The sequence below is a fragment of the Macaca mulatta genome, chromosome 17, assembly GCF_049350105.2.
Source record: "Macaca mulatta isolate MMU2019108-1 chromosome 17, T2T-MMU8v2.0, whole genome shotgun sequence".
NCBI classification, from domain to species: domain Eukaryota; kingdom Metazoa; phylum Chordata; class Mammalia; order Primates; family Cercopithecidae; genus Macaca; species Macaca mulatta.
The window spans coordinates 27510781-27531708 of NC_133422.1; the positions used below are offsets into that span (position 1 = coordinate 27510781).

The 20928-nt window shown below is 35.4% G+C and overlaps 1 protein-coding gene and 1 pseudogene across 5 annotated transcripts in view; one reads left to right on the forward strand and one right to left on the reverse strand.

Annotated features, from left to right (window-relative positions):
* RB1 (RB transcriptional corepressor 1) overlaps positions 1 to 20928 on the forward strand; it is a 175798-nt gene that overhangs the window by 17155 nt on the left and 137715 nt on the right.
* Positions 6508 to 7151, reverse strand: LOC114673414 (PEST proteolytic signal-containing nuclear protein pseudogene; annotated as a pseudogene).

A 20928-nucleotide genomic window follows, 5' to 3' on the forward strand; every position in this document is an offset into this window, starting at 1 on the left:
CCGCGCTGTGACGAGGCGCAAGGCCCTCCGCCCGGGCCCCGCCTCCGCGCGCGCCGCTGCCGCCGCCCCGCACCCTTTTTTGACTTTTTAATAAGGCTAATTCTGACTGTGATAAGGTGGTATCTCATTATGGTTTTAATTGGTATTTCCCTTGTGATTGGTGATGTTGAGTATTTTTCGTGTTTGTTGGCCATTTGTGTATCTTCTTTTGAAAAATGTCCGTTCGGCCGGGCGCGGTGGCTCACGTCTGTAATCCTAGCACTTTCGGAAGCCAAGGCGGGTGGATCACCTGAGGTCAAGAGTTCGAGACCAGCCTGGCTAATATGGTGAAACTCTGTGTCTACTAAAAATTCAAAAATTAGCTGGGCGTAGTGGCATGCGCCTGTAATCCCAGCTACTCTCTAGACTAAGGCAGGAGAATGACATGAACCCAGGAGGCGGAGGTTGCAGTGAGCCAAGATTGCGCCATTGCACTCCAGCCTGGACGACAGGAGTGAAACTGTGTTGCAAAAGCAAAAACAAAAAAACCAATCCATTCACCTAGTTTGTCCACTTTTTAACGGGATTATTTGTTTTCTCCTTGCTGATTTTCTTGAGTTTCTTGTAGATTCTGGATCCTTTGTTGGATGTACAGTTTGTAAATATTTTTCTCCCATTGTGTGGGTTGTGTGTTTACTCTGTTAATTATTTCTTTTGCTATGCAGAAACTTTTTAGTTTAAGTCCCATTTACTTAGTTTTGTTTTTGTTGCATTTGTTTTTGGTGACACCCCCTATTTTTAGATTCCACATGTAAATGAGATCATGCAATAATTTTCTTTCTGTGTCTGCTTATTTCATTTAGCGTAATGGCCTCCATGTCCACCTGTGTTATGGCAAGTGACAGGATCACCTTTCTTTTTATGACTGAATAATAGTCCATTGTTTATATATATTACATTTTGTTTATCCACTTGACTGTTGACAGACACATAGGTTGTTTCCATATTACTTAGCTGTATATAGAAATACAGGTGATTTTTGTATGTTGATTTTGTACTCTGAAAACTTGGTGAACTAGTTTATTAGCTTCAATAGTTTCTTAGTGAATTCCTTAGGATTTTCTATATGTAAAATAATGTCATTTGCAAATAGAGATAGTTTTACTTCTTTTTTTAAAATCTGGATACCTTTTATTTCTTTTTCTTGACTAATTGCTTTGTCTAAAATCTCCAATAGAATGTTGAATAGAATGATGAGAAGGACATGGTCGTCTTTTCCTGGATCTTAGTGGGAGACCATCCAGTTTTTCACCATTAAGTAGATGTTAGCTGTGGGGTTTTTGTAGATGCCTTTCATCAGCTGAAGAATTTTTTATTTATAGGGTGTTGAGTGTTTTGTTATGAAAGGGTGTTGGATTTTGTCAAATGATTTTTCTGCTTCTATTGATATAATAATGTAGTTTTTGTTCTTTATTGAAATGGTGTAGTATATTAGTTGATTTTCAGGTGTTAAACCAACATTGCATCTGTGGAATAAGTCCCACTTGGTCACAATGTATAATCCTTTTGATATGTTGCTAGATTTGGTTTGCTCATTTTTTTTTGAGGATTTCTATATGTGTATTTATAAGAAATTTTGGTCTTTAGTTTTTTTCCTTGTGATGTCTTTGTCTGATTTTAGTATCAAGATAATACTGGCCTTTCACAGAATGGACTGGGAAGTGTTCCCTCCTCTTCTGTTTTGATGGGGCAGTTTGTGAAGAATAGATATTAATTCTTCTTTAAGTATTTGGTAGAATTCATCAGTGATGCCATCTGGGCCTGGACTTTTCTCTGTGGAAAGTTTCGAAATTACTAATTCAGTCATTTTACTTGTTACAGGTTTATTCAGTTTGTCAGTTTCTTTTTGAATCGGTTGTTTTAGTTTATTTTTCTAGGAATTTGTCTACCTCATCTAAGTTATCTAGTTCATTGGCAAATTATTGTTCATGGCATTGCCATTATAATCCTTTTTATTTCTGTAAGGTTGGTAGTAATTTTTTTATTTCATTCCTGATTTTAGCCTTCTCTCTTTTGTCTTGGTTAGTCTAACTAAAAGTTTCTCAATGTTGGTGATTTAAAGTTTTTTTCTGGTTTTATTGATTTTTCTCAATTTCTCTATTCTCTAAAATATTTTAATCAAAGAATTTTTCCCTATTTTTTCACTATCTAATGTTTATACTTAATGTGTGTATTGGATAACTCTATTAAAGTTCATCATCATGAACTTTCATCATGAAATAGCCAGATATATCTTATATATAATTGTACTGCCTATTTTTAGAATTGCTTGTTCTTAAAGGCTTTGACTTCATAAAAGTTTTCACTCTTGGCCAATATTATTTACTGCAGTGCGTTTTCTTCTTCATGAGGAACCATGGAAGAAATCTTTGGTTCAAGACCCATTAAGCTTTTTTTGAGAAGCTAACTAATTAATTTAATTTAACCTTATATATACTATGAATCTTATAATTGTTTGTTACTGTTTTAACTGCCAGCTTTCATGATAGCATGCATTTTGGGGGATACTAACATTTTTCTTGTCATTTTTTTTTTACCTTTCTATATTTTACTTTCACAATAATAAGTAAATAAATAGACTTGTTTTAACATAAATCACACTTTATAGTAATAAAGAGTGGGTCTCTGTTGCTCTCTTTTTTTACTTTACAATTTTTTATATTTAATTATTATGGAGGCATAATAGGTGTACATATTTACGGGGTATATGTGATATTTTGATACAAGCGTATAATGTGTAATGATCAAATCATGGTAGTTGGAGTATCCATCACTTTAAGCTTTTATCATTTATTTGTGTTAGGAGCATTCCAATTCTAATCTTTTAGTTATTTTGAAATGTACAATAAATTATTGTTAACTATAGTCACTGTATGGTGACTATATAGTGTTTCCATAGAGCACTAGATCTTGTTCCTTCTATATAACTGTCTTTTTGTACCCATTAACCAGCTCCTCTTTTATCCTCCCATCCCCACTACCCTTCACAGCTTCTGGTAATCATCATTCTACTCTGTCTCCATGAGTTCAATTTTTTTTTAAGCTCTTGCATATAAGTGAGAACCTGTGGTATTTGTCCTTCTGTGCCTGGCTTATTTCACTAACATGATGTTCTCTGGTTCCAAATGACAGCATTTCATTCTATTTTATGGCTGAATAACATTCTGTTGTTTATATGTACCACATTTTCTTTATCCATGCATCCATTAATGGGCATTCAGGTTAATTCCATGTCTTGGCTGTTGGGAAAAATGCTGCATTCAACATGGGAATGCAGATATCTCTTTGATATGCTGATTTTATTTCTGTTGGTTTATATACCCAGTAGTGGATTGCTATATCATATGGTAGTTTTATTCTTATTTTTTTGATGAACCTCCATACTATTCTTCTATAGTGGCTCTACTAATTTACATTGTCACAAGAGGTTGAACTTTTTTTTTTTTTTTTTCCTATTTTAACATAATTATTTGGAACTTCATTCATGTTGGCATATGCATCAACAATTTATTTATTCTCATTACTGAGTAGTATCTCATTGCATGGGATTTTTTTTTTTTTTTTAACTTTTAAGTTCAGGGGTACATGTGCAGTTTTGTTACATAGGTAATCTTATATCATGGAGGTTTGTTGTACAGATTATTTCATTGCCCAGGAATGAAGTCTAATACCTACTAGTTGTTTGTCCTAATCCGTGTCCTCTCCCACCCTCCCCCCTCTGATAGGTCCCAGTGTGTGTTGTTCTCCTCTGTGTGTCCATGTGTTCTCATTATCTAACTCCTACTTATAAGTGAGAACATGCAGCATTTGGTTTTCTGTTCCTGCGTTAGTTTGCTAAGGATAATGGCCTCCAGGTCCATCCATGTCCCTGAAAAACATTTCTCTCTTTCTATTCCTAGTTATAGCCATAGAAATGACCACTGATAGTTTTTGCTTACTTTGTCCCTCCAGTTTTTCCTTCCTCTAGCATATACACAAGGATTTTAATTTTACCCAATTGAAGTCTTACTTATCTACACCTTTTAACAAGTCATCGTCAGTAATTTTGGAATAGGCATTGGATTCACATGGTTCAAGATTCAAAAGAAAGAAAAGTATAAACAGTAAAAAGTCTCTTATTCCTATCCCTAAGTCACCCACTTCTCTTCAGAGGCAACTAGTAAAAGTTTCTAGTTTTGCATTATTCTATATCTTGCTTTTTTCATTTGGCAATATATCTTGAAGAGCACATCTCCCTCTGTATTTAGCTTAATCCTTTTAGTGGATATATTTTTTATTTTTGGGTATATCATAATTTATTTATGAATTTCATTGTTGAGAGACATTTAGTTTGTTTTTGAATGTGTGATACTACAAACCGTTGTGGTGAATTATCCTTATATATGCATTTTCATGCACAAATGAGAGTACTTTTATAGTGTAGATTCCTAGAAGTAGAACTGCTAGGTCAGAAGGTATTCACATTTAAAAATTTTAAATTTGCTCGTAGAATGAAGTCTTTGCTCATACAATAGTCTCTGCTCAAATCTCACCTTACCAAAGAGGCCTGTGGTGACCACTCTGCTTAATAATGTAACCTGCTCCTACTTCTCCCTGAACTTCTCTATCCATTGCACTCTATTCTTTTTCTGGCACAGTATATGGTTTACCTATTTATACTGCTTTCTGGTTACTATCTTTTTCCCTCTGCTCCAGGAAGCAGGAATTTTGTTTTGTTCACTGATATATATTTCTAGTAGTTAGAATAGTGTTTGGTGCTTAGTAGGCATTTAGCAAACAGTATCCAAAACTGTCTTCCATAAAAATGCCCAATTTCTTTTTTTTCCCTCCGTATCTCAATGGATTAAAAAAAAAAATTGCTGACTTTCTTTACCCACTTATTTTGGATTTTTTGGTCTTTTGTTTGTTTGTTTTTGAGTTTGACATATTTATTGGCATTTTCGTAAAGACATTCATCTCAGTCGTTTCTCTCTCCTAGCTTGACCTTAGGTTGATATTTCATTTGGGTCAAGAAAAGAATATGAGAAGAGGTATGTTATTTTAACAAACAGGAAAATGGACAAAAATGGATAGTTTGCCTACATTAAAGTGAGTTAAATTCATGTATCTTGATATAATTAAATCATATAAGAACTAAGAGTTCTATATACATTTCCATTGTTTTACCTGGGGCTTATTCTAAACTTAAATACTAGTGAACAAAGTGTTAGGAATATACACAGGCTGCTTCTCTGAGTTATTATCGACTAAAAGAGCTCAGCGAGCAGTTACCACCAATAAAACAGTCTGAAGCTGCCTTCAAATACAATGTTGTAGTAGGAGTTTTCAAGGAAATTTTTATACTGTATGTTTTTTTTTTTTTTTTTTTTTTTTTTTTTTTTGGTCTGTGGCTGTGCTTTTAAAGATGTGTTTGTCACATTAGAAAAAAAGTTCATATACAATACAAAAATATGAAAAAACCCCCCCGCAAATTAACAAAGTATGTGTGGTGAGACTCCAAAAAATGTTGGAAGATGCATTTTCTTTCCTTCTATTTCAGTATCTAAAATGTGCTTTTTGAGAGGTCAATATATATACATTTAAAATAAACCATATAATTTTACTAGTAAGAAAGCCAGTAGTTAAGTTCAATTCAAATTGCATTTCACAAGTTAGTAATTTAAATCCTTAGACAAAGTTACAGAAAGTGAATCTTCTTGTTTTCCATCTTCATACAATGTTAATTTTTTTTTTTTTTTTTTTTTTGGTGTTTATACCTTTTAAAAAAGAAAAGCAACCAAATACTTAAGCAATGTGTACATTTAAAGTTTTGGTGGTGGTTTGTATTTTAAAAGAAACAGCTTTCTTATGATTTGCCTCAAGTTCTGGTGGAAATGCTTACAGGACCTAGCTAATAAACAAAAAACAAGAGAAGCACATTCAAAATACTGATTTACGTTGGTAGCAAATGATTTTTCTTTGAAGACTAATGAAGATACATAAGACCCATTAAGATGAAGTGGGCTATTTCAAATATTCAACAGTTTACATATAAAAAATTATTTTAAGAGCTAAGCGTCTGTATCCACTGATAGCAATGCAATACCTAGTTTGTGATGACTTGAAAGAAAACAAATACCCATAAAGAAAAAAGCTGTATTTTAATTTTATCTAAATTTACTTTCAGTGAATAGTTCAGTAACATCTTCCTCCCAATACAATACTCCCTCTCTCTATAAGGCTGTTCCTGGGAGCCAGACAAGTTTAGGTAATAAGGGAGTTAAGAGAGTAACTGCTTGCAGCTTTAAATGGACAATAAATTTTTGCTTCCCTCTTAATGTGCTAATAGTTGTGTCTAAAAAAATAGGCAATTCTTAAAAAGGTACCATTTCTGATTTCTTTATTACCTGTAAACTTGGGAAACTAATTACACAAAACTACCAAATTAGCAAATGGCTTGAAATCTGTATATTAAACATAAATTACCTCTAATTTCAAACTCTCATTTATTAGTATACCACTCAATCTTTCAAAAAGATGAAAAAGAAAAAAAAAGGGGCTCCAAAGATAGTCTTACACCATTCTTAAAAAAAGGAAACTGTTGCTTTTAACTTTATACCTACCCCACACCCCAATTTCAAAACATCATTTAATTGTCTTGGTCATGGACATTTCCAAGATGAGATTTTATATTTCGCTCCCATAGCTTCTGGTTATCAGAAAACCCATGCTTTCCTTTATTGAAGGAGTTTAGTCCAGCTGATGTTGATGTATCCTTTCCAATATTCTTCATCCTCATCTTTGCTTCTGGAGGCCTTTCCTCTGGTTCACTCTCTTCATCTTCATTAAAAGCTGCTGCTACCGAAAGAGTTTTTGGAGCAAGAGTTGGAATAGTTTCTTTAGGGTTACTTGATCCAAGTTTGATGGATATGGGTGATGTTTTCTTTGTCGTCTGACTACCTATGGCAAATCCAAAGTTGGAGATCTTTGCAGGCTTTGTTGGAGGTCTGCAGCTTCTTCTTCAGCTGATCGCTTCTCAGCGCTGCGACTGGAACTTTCCTCTCCACTACTCCGGCAGCTCCAGCTCGTTGCGACTTTTCGGGCTTCTCCTCTCCCGCCTTCTAGTCAGCCATTTTCCCCGCCGCCTTGTTTTTTTAAGATTTTAGAAATCTTTCTAATACAAGTTGGGATATAAATAATTAGATATAGAAAATAGCTACAAGGTATTTCTTTTAACTTTCCCCACCCCCAGCTCCCAACAGTTAAGAGTCAAGCCCTAACTCTTGTCCTTTCTGTCAGAAGTAGATACAAGAAGGATACATCAAACACTGCTGTAACACCTCTCTCATAGGATTCAAATCGTTGTGGAGATTATTATAGGCTCCAGGTGAGTTAGGATATCTTAAGTCTCAATTTAATAAAACTAATTGTTTTCCTGTGCTTTAAATATCTCTACATTCTGTACAAATATAATATAGATCTAACAGATGTAGTCTTGAAATAGATGGCTATAATGTCAGTGAAGTATTTTTTCCTTATTTATTTACATTATAATTTTCCTTATTTATGTACATTATAATTTTAAAGGCCTGATAGTCATAATTATTGATGTTCAGACTGGTAGTTATTTCTGTCTCTTATGTATTCAACTATAAACATTTAATCGAGTTTATGAGACCTAGATATTTAGCAGAGTTTTGGAGTAAATTATTTTATCAAAGAATATAAAATAAACTTTCCTATTTATGTTCCTTTTTAAATTTACCTCGTTTATATGCATCTTGATATTGCATTCTCAAATTCTAAAAACTATTTTTAAAGACAGATTGATTCAGAATTACAGTGTACTTGAAAATCATCAGGTACCCATTATCAGTTTTTGCCCACATTGAATCTGTGTTTTGGAAACTGTCTACCAAACTTTGTTTATTAAGTAATTATTTTCCCTAGTTTTATTCAAGATATACAAAGCTACCAACTAGTGCTTTTTATCAGCATCATGTAAATTGTGTTACTATACTGCGCTGAATTTTAGCGAAGGTAAAGTATTTGCTATTTTAGTTATTGTAGCTTTGTTGAAAGTAAACATATAGGTTTTTAAAAGTATTGGAAAACTTGCCAGATTATCGTTATATGACTTGGAACCCTAGAAACTCCCAGACCACGAGACTTAATGGTTAATGATCTCTTTCAGTTCTCTTTCAACTTGGAATTCTCTTATTCCAATGCCAACTCATTGCTCTTTTGGAAAGACCCTTTCTTTCCTCTATTGTCTTGGTACCTCCTCAGGACATATTCCCCAAAATGGAAATTTCAGTTTAAGAGAATTTTTAGCATGGTGTAGAATAAGAATGGTTAGACAGCTGATGTCAGCAAGATGGTGGAATAGTAGCACTGTCCTTCAGAAACACCAATTTTGACAACTACCATGGAAAGAATGCCTTTATACTTGAGCATACATGGAACATTCTCCAGGATCAATCATATGTTAGGCCATAAAACAAGTATTAATATATTTAAGAAGATTGAGATAATATCGAACATCTTTTCTGACCACAATGGCGTAAAACTAGAAAGCAAAAATAACAGGAAAACTGGGAAATACACAAATATGTGAAAACTAAACATGTTCCTGAACAACTAGTAGTCAAATAAGAAATCAAAATGGAAATTAAAAAAATATATATATGATACAAATGAAAATGGAAACAGCACATCAAGATTTGTGGAATGCAGCAAAACAGTTCTAACAGGAGATTTTGTAGTGATAAACACCAACATGAAGGAAACAGTAGGACTTCAGATAAGTAACCTAACTTTACATCTCTAGGAACTAGCTAGAAAAATAATAAATAAGCCCAAAGTTAATAGAAGGAAGGGGATAAGAAAGATCACAGCAGAAATAAATGAAAGAGTTGAAAAACATAGAAAAGAGCAAGAAAATGAAGAGTTGTTTTTTTGAAAAGATAAACAAAATCGATAAACTTTTAGCTAGAATAAGAAAAAAAGAAGATTTAAATAAATAAAATCAGGAATGAAAGAGGAGACATTATGACTGATACCACAGAAATACAAAGAATCTTGAGACTACTGTGAACAAATTATGTACTAACAAATTGGATGGCCTAAAGGAGACATATTTTTTGCCACATACTACCAGCTAATACTGAATTATGAAGAAATAGAAAACCTGAATGATCAGTAACAAATAAGGAGACTGAATCAGTAATCCAAAATCTACCAATAGAGAAAAGCTTCAGGACCTGATGGCTTCACTAGTGAATTCTACCAGACATTTGAAGAAGAATACCAATCCTCAAACTTTTTCAAAAATTTGAATAGGAGGAAACACTTCCAAACTCATTTAACAAGGCTAGCATTGCCTTAATACCAAAGTCAGGCAAGGATATCACAAGAAAAGAAAATTATAGGTCAATATCCCTGATGAACATATGTGCAAAAATCATCAACAAAATATTAGCAACAGCACATTAAAGGGATCATACATCATGATGAAATGGGATTTATCTCTGGGATGCAAGGATGGTTCAACATATGCAAATCTATAAATATAATATACCACTTCAGAATGAAGGACAAATTATTGATCATCTTAATAGATTCAGAAAAAGAATTTGACAAAATTTAACATTCTTTCATGATGAAAACTCTGAACAAGTTACGTATAAAAGGAATGTACCTCAGCACAATAAAGGTTATATGTGATAAGCCCACAGCTAACATTATACTCAATGGGGAAACCTAAAATCTTTTCCTCTAAGATCAGCATCAAGACAAGGATACTCACTTTGCCACTTGCATTCAACATAGTACTGGAAATCTAGCCAGAAATATTAGGCAAGAAAAAGAAATAAAAGACATCTGCTACAGTTTGTATGTTTTTCACCTCTAAAACTCATGTTGAAACTTAATTCCCAATATGGTTGTATTAAAGATGGGGACTTTAAGAGGTGATTGAGTCCTGAGGTCTCTGCCTTTATGAATGGATTAATCTATTCATGGATTCATTGGTTTTCATGAGAGTGGCATCAGTGGCTTTATCCCGAGCTAATATCTTAGCATGCTCAATTCTCTCACCATGTGATACCCTGCACCACCTCAGGACTCTGAGGACTCATAGCTATTATTCAAAAAGTCGGAAGATAACAGATGTTAGAGAGGATGTGGAGAAAAGCGAACTATTGTTCAGTGTTAGTGGTAATGTAAATTGGTACATCTTTTATGGAAAACAGTATGGAAGCTCCTCAAAAAATTAAAACTCAAACTGCCACATGATTCAGCAATCCTACCTTTTGGTATATATCCACAGGAAATGAAGTCAGTATGTTGACGAGATACCTACACTCCCACGTTCATTGCAGCATTATTCACAGTTGCAAAGATATGGAAACAACCTAAGTGTCTGTCATTTGATGAATAGATAAACTAATGATTGGGTTATATACTGATAAACCCATTGTATGTCAAAAAATCTTGTTAAAATTGCATTAAGATCATGACAAACCCATTGTAAAGTTGAAAAATTGCAAATTGAACCTTTGTAAGTCAAGGACTATCTGTTATATATAATGGAATTTTATTTAGCCTTAAAAAAGGTAGGTAATCCTGCCATTTGCAACATGGATGAACCCAAAGGACATTATGTTGTATTAGTCAGACACAGAAAGACAAATACTGCATGATCTCATTTACATGTAGAATCTTTCAAAAGTCAAATACAAACAGTAAAAAGTTGGTTAGCAGGGGTGGGGGGCCTGGGGAGAATGTGGAGATGTTTGTCAAAGGGTACAAACTTTCAGTTATGAAATGAATAAGGGTTAGATGTGGCAGCTCACACCTATAATCCCAGCATGTTTGGAGACCAAGGTAGGAGGATTGCTTGAGGCCAGAGTTAGAGACCAACTTGGGCAACATGGGGAGATCCCCATCTCTACCAAAAATTAAAAAAAAAAATTGCAGGTGGTGACATGTACTTGTAGTCCCAGCTATTTGGGACTCTGAGGTAGGAGGAGTGCTTGAGCACCCAGGAGGTTGAGGCTGCAGTGATTATTATTGTGCCACAGCAATCCAGTCTGGGTGACAGAGTGAGACCCTGTCTCAAAAACAACAAAAAAAGTAGTAGTTCTGGACACTTAATTTACAGCATGGTTGATTATAGTTAATAATAATGTTTTGTATTCTTGAAATTCACTGAGAGAAATCTTAAGTATCTTTACCACATACACACAGACAAAATGGTGACTATGCGAAGTGATAGATATGTTAATTAGCTTAACTGTAGTACAGTAGTCCCCCCTTATCCTCAGAGGATGTTCCAAGACCCTCAGTAGATGCTTGAATCCACAGATAGTACTGAACCCTATATATACTATGTTTTTTCCTATCCTGAACATATATACCTGTATTAAAGTTTAATTTGTAAATTAGCCACAGTAAGAGATTAGTAACAATAACTAAGAAAATAGAACAATTATGACAAGATACTGTAATAAAAATTATGTGAAAGTAGTCTGTTTCTCTCAAAATAGGTACTCTGCTCATCTATTTTCAAACCATGGTTGACCATGGGAAACTGAAACTGGAAAGTGAAACCATGGATATGGAATGACCAATGTAATCACTTCTTATTGTATAGATATATCAAAATATCACATTGAACACCTTAAATATAAACTTTTTCATTTGTCAATTGTACCTCCATAAAGCTGGAAAAAAATGTCACCTCATTTGTTTGTTGGTGATTTCCTTTTTTGAAACAGCACATGTGATATTTGGTAAAAGGAGTTGATATTGTTGATCCATGTAATTGGATCTGAGTTGTAGGAATTAATCTCCTTACTCAATGGTTTTCAACCTTGTTTCCAAGAGTAGTAGACATCAGTTTTGTAGCTATTTTGCAGAAAAGCCAATTAGTAGCCCTTTGAGTATGGTGGCAGTTTTCTTTCCTATATGGTTATACCTTCTTGGATGGAGAATTTTTGGGCTTTGAGCTCAATAATCTAAGCAGAGAACTTGACCAGAAACTTAGTTCTAGGTAGGTTATATATCATCTGTTCAGAAAATGAGGTCTGTAATGTCATTCTTTTTGTGTGTGTGTGTGTGTGTTACGCTTATTGGTACTTACCAGTTTGCTATCAATGTGTGAATGGGAGCTGAAGAAACTATAGTGGAACTAACAGTCTTAACTTACACTTTGGTGGTTCAGTTTCTGCTTGTTTCTCTGAGCATATTGGAGAAAAAAAAGAAAAAAAAAACAAAGAGAGAAAAAGTCACTCTGTAGCTACTGCCACAGCTTTTTAAAAAAATTATTTTTATTTTTTCCTTTTTAGAACTATGTTAGTGTTAGTGCTGGACACTACAAGGCTCTTGGGGTACAGTAGTGAATTAGATACAATTTTTCTTCCTTCAGGATGCTTACATATTAGTAGTTGAGATAGGGACAAATGAGCAAGCAAGCAAGTCAGTCACAGTTCAGTTAAGAGCTTACATAGGTTTATGAACTGAGTTCCATAGGAGTTTTTCAAATTTATTTTTATTTTTCTGACCATATACTGCATGATCTGTAAGAGTTCTTAAAGGAGGGAGTCCCAGGTGCTCAACTTTTGGGCAAATGGCCAGGTAAATCTGAATTTGCCAGGTACATGTTTTTCTGGGAATAGAATCAACTTTCTTACCCACGAAGGCATTGTATAACTGGGTGACTGATTCACATGGTGTTCACTCCTACATGTTGTTTCAAAAATGTGATTGAGTACAGGTAAGGTCAGTTTTTACTTTCTTCTTCTTGGCTTTGCCACTCTTGCCTTTTACTTCTGTGCACATCCAAGAATGTCCTTAACAGTAGACTACTGTAAGCTCATATTATATAGGTGAAATTTTCTGACATCTTAGCATGTTATTCCTTTTGTTCCTACGTATCACCTAGGTAAGTAGGAAATCTAGTAGTAAAAGATAAAGGCAGCTCTTCCCCCTATTTCTCTGTAATACCTTCATATTTCATTTAATGTAACCCTACTGCTACTGACTTATTACAGTCTCATGAACTATATGTAAGGATGTATCTTTTGACCCTGAGATAGAGCACAAAAGCACATGTTTCTTATGACTTATTTTAATCTTTCGTATTTCACAAAGTACAAGCTAGATAGAACATTATTTTTAACTTTTGAAACTGCAACTTAAATTTGTGTTAGTTATGATAGCATGCATAGTAGTAATTTTCTGATAGTTCCAAGATGATTTATGTCACCACTTGGTGGAGCTCTTTTATAAGTACGTGCATTGTTAAAAAAAAAAAAGCAAGTATAAGTTGTCACTAATTAGGGGTTATCATTAGATTGGTTCAAATGAACTCAACTAAATGACGGTATAATAGGTAATCTCTTCAAGTACTCAGTGTAGATTTTGATTTAAACTGTAATATATGTGATTAAAATTTTGATAATTTAAAGATTTTTTTCGAGTATTTCTAATTTTTTTCTCTCCTGCTTTATGTAATGTAGCACTTTTATTGACTTTTCTCCTATTTTACAATTGTAGATAATTTAGAAAATGTATGTAGGATTAATAAGGAATCCTACCATATAGAAGATAATCATGAACATTTTAATATATATTTTCATTTTCTCTTTTTTTTTGTTTTTTCACAAAATTGGAATCAAAATACGTGCAGAACTTTTTTTTTTTTTTTTTCTTTTTTCTTTTTTTTTTTTTTTTTTTGAGACTGAGTCTGGCTCTGTCGCCCAGGCTGGAGTGCAGTGGCCGGATCTCAGCTCACTGCAAGCTCTGCCTCCTGGGTTTACGCCATTCTCCTGCCTCAGCCTCCGGAGTAGCTGGGACCACAGGCGCCCGCCACCTCGCCCGGCTAGTTTTTTGTATTTTTTAGTAGAGACGGGGTTTCACCGTGTTAGCCAGGATGGTCTCGATCTCCTGACCTTGTGATCCGCCCGTCTCGGCCTCCCAAAGTGCTGGGATTACAGGCTTGAGCCACCGCGCCCAGCCAGAACTTTTTATTCTGCTATTTTTTTCTTAACATTCTATGTTAGATATTTTTACATATCCTCTTAATATTCCTTGAAACTGTTTTGGGGTTTTATATTATTCTATGATATAGCACTATCACAATATGTTTAACCATTCTGTATTAAGATTTTTAGGTTCTTCTTACTATTTTTGCTATTATAAATAACTTTTCAAACATCTATTACACTAAATCTTTTTTTAATTTTTAATTTTTGTGGGTACATATCAAGTGTACACATTTATGGGGCACATGGAATGCCCCAATGCAGGCATGTAATTCTGTTACTCTAAATCTTGACTTAACTCTATTTTTACTTGTTAAATTCTTAGCTATAAAAACTGAGCTATTTTAAGGATTTTTATGTACCTTAACAAAATGTCCTTCAATTGACATTATTCTGAGGTTTACCATTTTCAAAATATGTTTGTCGAAAGTACCTTTTTTTCTTGGCAAAGTGCTTGTTCTTTGCCCATTTTTTTTCCCTCCAGTTTTTGTTCTTTTTTTGGTGGGGGGGAATTGTTTTGGCTAGGTAAGAATTACTTTTCTTCTGTTTCAACAATTTTTAAAGTGCTATCCTGAGTCCTTTTCATAATTTTCATCTGAATTTTCAAGAAAACACATCAGTTACAGATTTTAGGTTGCAAATTGTTGTTGGAAAAGGAGACCTGGAGCTTAAAAGAGGAATCAGGCTGGAAAGCAGAATGAGATATGAGAACCATCTGTATATGGAGATGATGAGGGCTATAGGAGTGGATGAGAGTGCTGAGGAAAAAAGAGAATGGTGGGAAAAAAGCACATGGGGTTGAGAAACCCCATGAAAAAGTTGTGAGAGGAAAAGAGAAGAGAATGAGGATGTGAGGGCATTTAAAAAAGCTAATGAAAAAAGTTGTGTGGAGGTATATTGAAGGAGAAAAATGGCAGCAGTGTCAGATGCTGCATAGAGGTCTTTCTGGATGAACTCAAAAAGGCCATTTGTTTTAGAAAGCCAAGATTTTTGAGGACTTAGAGAATAGCCTCAGTAAAATAGTATTTGTGTAGTAAGAGGGGTATATGTTCAGTGTGTGCAGTGTGTGTGCACTCTGATAGTGTGTATGGTGAGTGTGTGTGGGAATACTGAGAACAATGAGAGGTGTGTGTATATAGTGAGAGGGAGTATATGTGTAGTGAAGTCAGTAGCTTGATAAGGTCCAGGGATGGAGGGACAGATATTGTAAGCTTCCCTGTACCCAAAGGGAAACTTTGAGGGAGAGAACTGTTAGAGAAGTTATAAAAGACAGAGAATGGAATTAATACACTAGGTCTTGAAGGATATGAGAGGCATTGTGATCTAAAATGGGAGGGAATAGGGGTGGTATTAGAGTTGTAATTTGAGAATGGAGGAGAATATCCATTTGTCTAGGTCAGAAGAGAAGAGGAATTTATAGATGAAGATGCAGAAATATTTTGAGAAAGACTAGAATATATGATGATTAGAAATGATTTGATGTGGGGCCAGGTGTGGTGGCTCATGCCTGTAATCCCAGCACTTTGGGAGGCTGAGGCAGGTGGATCACCTGTGGTCAGGAGTGTGAGACCAGCCTGGCCAACATGGTGAAACTCCATCTCTATTAAAAATGCAAAATTATCTGGGCATGGTGGGGCGTGCCTGTAATCCCAGCTACTGAGGAGGCTGAGGCAGGAGAATCACTTGAACCTGGGAGGCAGAGGTTGCAGTGAGCCGAGATCGTGCCACTGCACTGTAGCCTGAGCAACAAGAGTGAAACTCCATCTCAAAAAAAAAAAAAAAAAAAAAAAAAAAAAAAGGATTTGATGTGAAGAAGAATATGAGGTTTTTTAGATAATGTGCATCTTCAGCCTTCCCAACAAAACGGAAATCAAGACCCCTAGTTAAGAGGACAGAACTCTTGATGAGGGCAATGAGATTAAGGATTTTGATAGCAAAAATGTTAAGGATATCAATATAGAAATGTAATAAGAAAATACCTTTAAATGGAAGATTACTAAATTAAGTGGTAGGAAACATGGGTTTTGGGTCTGTAACAATTAACTGGTTGTGTTGAGTAAGTCTTAACTCTCTAGTCTTTAATTTTTTTTTATTATTATACTTTGAGTTCTAGGGTACATTGTGTACAACATGCAGGTTTGTTACATATGTATATATGTGCCATGTTGGTGTGCTGCACTCATTAACTCGTTATTTACATTAGGTATATCTCCTAATGCTATCCCTCCCCCCTCCTCTCTTCCCCCACCCCACAACAGGCCCCGGTATGTGATGTTCCCCTTCCTATGTCCAAGTGTTCTCATTGTTCAATTCCCACCTATGAGTGAGAACATGCAGTGTTTGGTTTTTTGTCCTTGTGACAGTTTGCTGAGAATGATGGGTTCCAGCTTCATCCACGTCCCTACAAAGGACATGAACTCATCCTTTTTTATGGCTGCATAGTATTTTGTGGTGTGTATGTGCCACATTTTCTTAATCCAGTCTATCATTGATGGACATTTGGGTTGGTTCCAAGTCTTTGCTATTGGGAATAGTGCTGCAATAAACATATGTGTGCATGTGTCTTTATAGCAGTATGATTTATAATCCTTTGGGTATATACCCAGTAATGGGATGGCTGGGTCAAATGGTATTTCTAGTTCTACAACCTTGAGGAATCGCCACCCTGTCTTCCACAATGGTTGAACTAGCTTACATTCCCAGCACTGGTGTAAAAGTGTTCCTATTTCTTCACATCCTCTCCAGCATATGTTGTTTCTGTACTTTTTAATGATTGCCATTCTAACTGGTGTGAGATGGTATCTCATTGTGGTTTTGATTTGCATTTCTCTGATGGCCAGTGATGATGAGCATTTTTCATGTGTCTGTTGGCTGCATTAATGTCTTCTTTTGAAAAGTGTCTATTCATATCCTTTGCCGACTTTTTGATGGGATTGTTTGTTTTTTTCTTGTAAATTTGTTTGAGTTCTTTGTAGATTCTGGATATTAGCCCTTTGTCAGATGAGTAGATTGCAAAATTTTTCTCCCATTCTGTAGGTTGCCTGTTCACTCTGATGGTAGTTTCTTTTGCTGTGCAGAAGCTCTTTAGTTTCATTAGATCCCATTTGTCAATTTTGGCTTTTGTTGCCATTGCTTTTGGTGTTTTAGTTATGAAGTCCTTGCCCATGCCTATGTCCTGAATGATATTGCCTAGGTTTTGTTCTAGAGTTTTTATGGTTTTAGGTCTAAAATTTAAGTCTTTAATTCATCTTGAATTAATTTTTGTATAAGGTTTAAGGAAGGGATCCAGTTTCAGCTTTCTACATATGACTAGCCAGTTTTCCCAGCACCATTTATTAAATAGGGAATCCTTTCCCCATTTCTTGTTTCTGTCAGGTTTGTCAAAGATCAGATGGTCGTAGATGTGTGGTATTATTTCTGAGGGCTCTGTTCTGTTACATTGGTCTGTATCTCTGTTTTGGTACCAGTACCATGCTGTTTTGGTTACTGTAGCCTTGCAGTATAGTTTGAAATCAGGTAGCATGATGCCTCCAGCTTTGTTCTTTTGGCTTAGGATTGTCTTGGCAATGTGGGTTCTTTTGTGGTTCCATATGAACTTTAAAGCAGTTTTTTCCAATTCTGTGAAGAAAGTGATTGGTAGCTTAATGGGGATGGCATTGAATCTATAAATTACCTTGGTCAGTATGACCATTTTCATGATATTGATTCTTTCTATCCATGAGCATGGAATGTTCTTCCATTTGTTTGTGTCCTCTTTTATTTCATTGAGTTTGTAGTTCTCCTTGAAGAAGTCCTTCACATCCCTTGTAAAATGGATTCCTAGGTATTTTATCCTCTTTGAAGCAATTGTGAATGGGAGTTCACTCATGATTTGGTTCTCTGTTTGTCTGTTATTGGTGTATAAGAATGCTTGTGATTTTTGCACATTGATTTTGTATCCTGAGACTTTGCTGAAGTTACTTATCAGCTTAAGGAGATTTTGGGTTGAGACAATGGGGTTTTCTAAATATACAATCATGTCATCTGCAAACAGGAACAATTTGACTTCCTCTTTTCCTGATTGAATACCCTTTATTTCTTTCTCCTGCCTGATTGCCCTGGCCAGAACTTCCAATACTATGTTGAATAGGAGTGGTGAGAGAGGGCATCCCTGTCTTGTGCCAGTTTTCAAAGGGAATGCTTCCAGTTTTTGCCCATTCAGTATGATATTGGCTGTGGGTTTGTCACAAATAGCTCTTATTATTTTGAGATACATCCAATCAATACCGAATTTATTGAGAGTTTTTAGCATGAAGGGCTGTTGAATTTTGTCAAAGGCCTTTTCTGCATCTATTGAGATAATCATGTGGTTTTTGTCTTTGGTTCTGTTTATATGCTGGATTATGTTCATTGATTTGCGTGTGTTGAACCAGCCTTGCATCCCAGGGATGAAGCCCACTTGGTCATGGTGGATAAACTTTTTAATGTGCTGCTGGATTCGGTTTGCCAGTATTTTATTGAGGATTTTTACATCGATGTTCATCAGGGATATTGGTCTAAAATTCTCTTTTTTTGTTGTGTCTCTGCCAGGCTTTGGTATCAGGATGATGCTGGCCTCATAAAATGAGTTAGGGAGGATTCCCTCTTTTTCTATTGATTGGAATAGTTTTAGAAGGAATGGTACCAGCTCCTCCTTTTACCTCTGGTAGAATTCAGCTGTGAATCCATCTGGTCCTGGACTTTTTGTGGTTGGTAAGCTATTAATTATTGCCTCAATTTCAGAGCCTGTTACTGGTCTATTCAGGGATTCAATTTCTTCCTGGTTTAGTCTTAGGAGGGTGTATGTGTCCAGGAATTTATCCATTTCTTCTAGATTTTCTAGTTTATTTGCATAGAGGTGCTTATAGTATTCTCTGATGGTAGTTTGTATTTCTGTGGGATTGGTTGTGATATCCCCTTTATCATTTTTTATTGCATCTATTTGATTCTTCTTTCTTTTCTTCTTTATTAGTCTTGCTAGCAGTCTATCAATTTTGTTGATCTTTTCAAAAAACCAGCTCCTGGATTCATTTATTTTTTTTGAAGGGGTTTTTTTGTGTCTCTATCTCCTTCAGTTCTGCTCTGATCTTAGTTATTTCTTGCCTTCTGCTAGCTTTTCAATGTGTTTGCTCTTGCTTCTCTAGTTCTTTTAATTGTGATGTTAGGGTGTAAATTTTAGATCTTTCCTGCTTTCTCTTGGGGGCATTTGGTGCTATAAATTTCCCTGTACACACTGCTTTAAATGTGTCCCAGAGATTCTGGTATGTTGTGTCTTTGTTCTCATTGGTTTCAAAGAACATCTTTATTTCTCCCTTCATTTCGTTATGTACCCAGTAGTCATTCAGGAGCAGGTTGTTCAGTTTCCATGTAGTTGTGTGGTTTTGAGTGAGTTTCTTAATCCTGAATTCTAATTTGATTGCACTCTGGTCTGAGAGTTTGTTGTGATTTCTGTTCTTTCACATTTGCTGAAGAGTGCTTTACTTCCAAGTATGTGGTCAATTTTGGAATAAGTGCAATGTGGTGCTGAGAAGAATGTATATTCTGTTGATTTAGGGTGGAGAATTCTGTAGATGTCTATTAGGTCCACTTGGTGCAGAGCTGAGTTCAATTCCTGGATATCCTTTTTAACTTTCTGTCTCATTGATCTGTCTGATATTGACAGTGGGGTGTTAAAATCTCCCATTATTGTTGTGTGTGAGTCTAAGTCTCTCTGCAGGTCTCTAAGGACTTGCTTTATGAATCTGGGTACTCCCGTATTGGGTGCATATATATTTAGGATAGTTAGCTCTTCTTGTTGAATTGATCCCTTTACCATTATGTAATGGTCTTCTTTGTCTCTTTTGATATTTGTTGATTTAAAGTCTGTTTTATCAGAGACTAGGATTGCAACCCCTGCCTTTTTTGTTTTCCATTTGCTTGGTAGATGTTTCTCCATCCCTTTATTTTGAGCCTATGTGTGTCTCTGCACCTGAGATGGGTCTCCTGAATACAGCACACTGATGGGTCTTGACTCTTTATCCAATTTGCCAGTCTGTGTCTTTTAACTGGAGCATTTAGCCCATTTACTTTTAAGGTTAATATTGTTGTGTGTGAATTTGATCCTGTCATTATGATGTTAGCTGGTTATTTTGCTCGTTAGTTGATGCAGTTTCTTCCTAGCTTCGATGGTCTTTACAATTTGGCATGTTTTTGCAGTGGCTGTTACCAGTTGTTCCTTTCCATGTTTGGTGCTTCCTTCAGGAGCTCTTGTAGGGCAGGCCTGGTGGTGACAAAATCTCTCAGCATTTGCTTGTCTGTAAAGGATTTTATTTCTCCTTCACTTATGAAGCTTAGTTTGGTTGGCTATGAAATTCTGAGTTGAAAATTCTTTTCTTTAAGAATGTTGAATATTGGCCCCCACTCTCTTCTGGCTTGGAGAGTTTCTGCTGAGAGATCTGCTGTTAGTCTGATGGGCTTCCCTTTGTGTGTAACCCAACCTTTCTCTCTGGCTGCCCTTAACATTTTTTCCTTCATTTCAACTTTGGTGAATCTGACAATTATGTGTCTTGGAGTGGCTCTTCCTGAGGAGTATCTTTGTGGCATTTTTGATATTTCCTTAATTTGAATGTTGGCCTGCCTTTCTAGGTTGGGGAAGTTCTCCTGGATGTTATCCTGCAGAGTGTTTTCTAACTTGGTTCCATTCTCTCTGTCACTTTCAGGTACACCAGTCAGATGTAGATTTGGTGTTTTCACATAGTCCTATATTTCTTGGAGGCTTTGTTTGTTTCTTTTTACTCTTTTTTCTCTAAACTTCTCTTCTTGCTTCATTTCATTCATTTGATCCTCAATCACTGATAACCTTTCT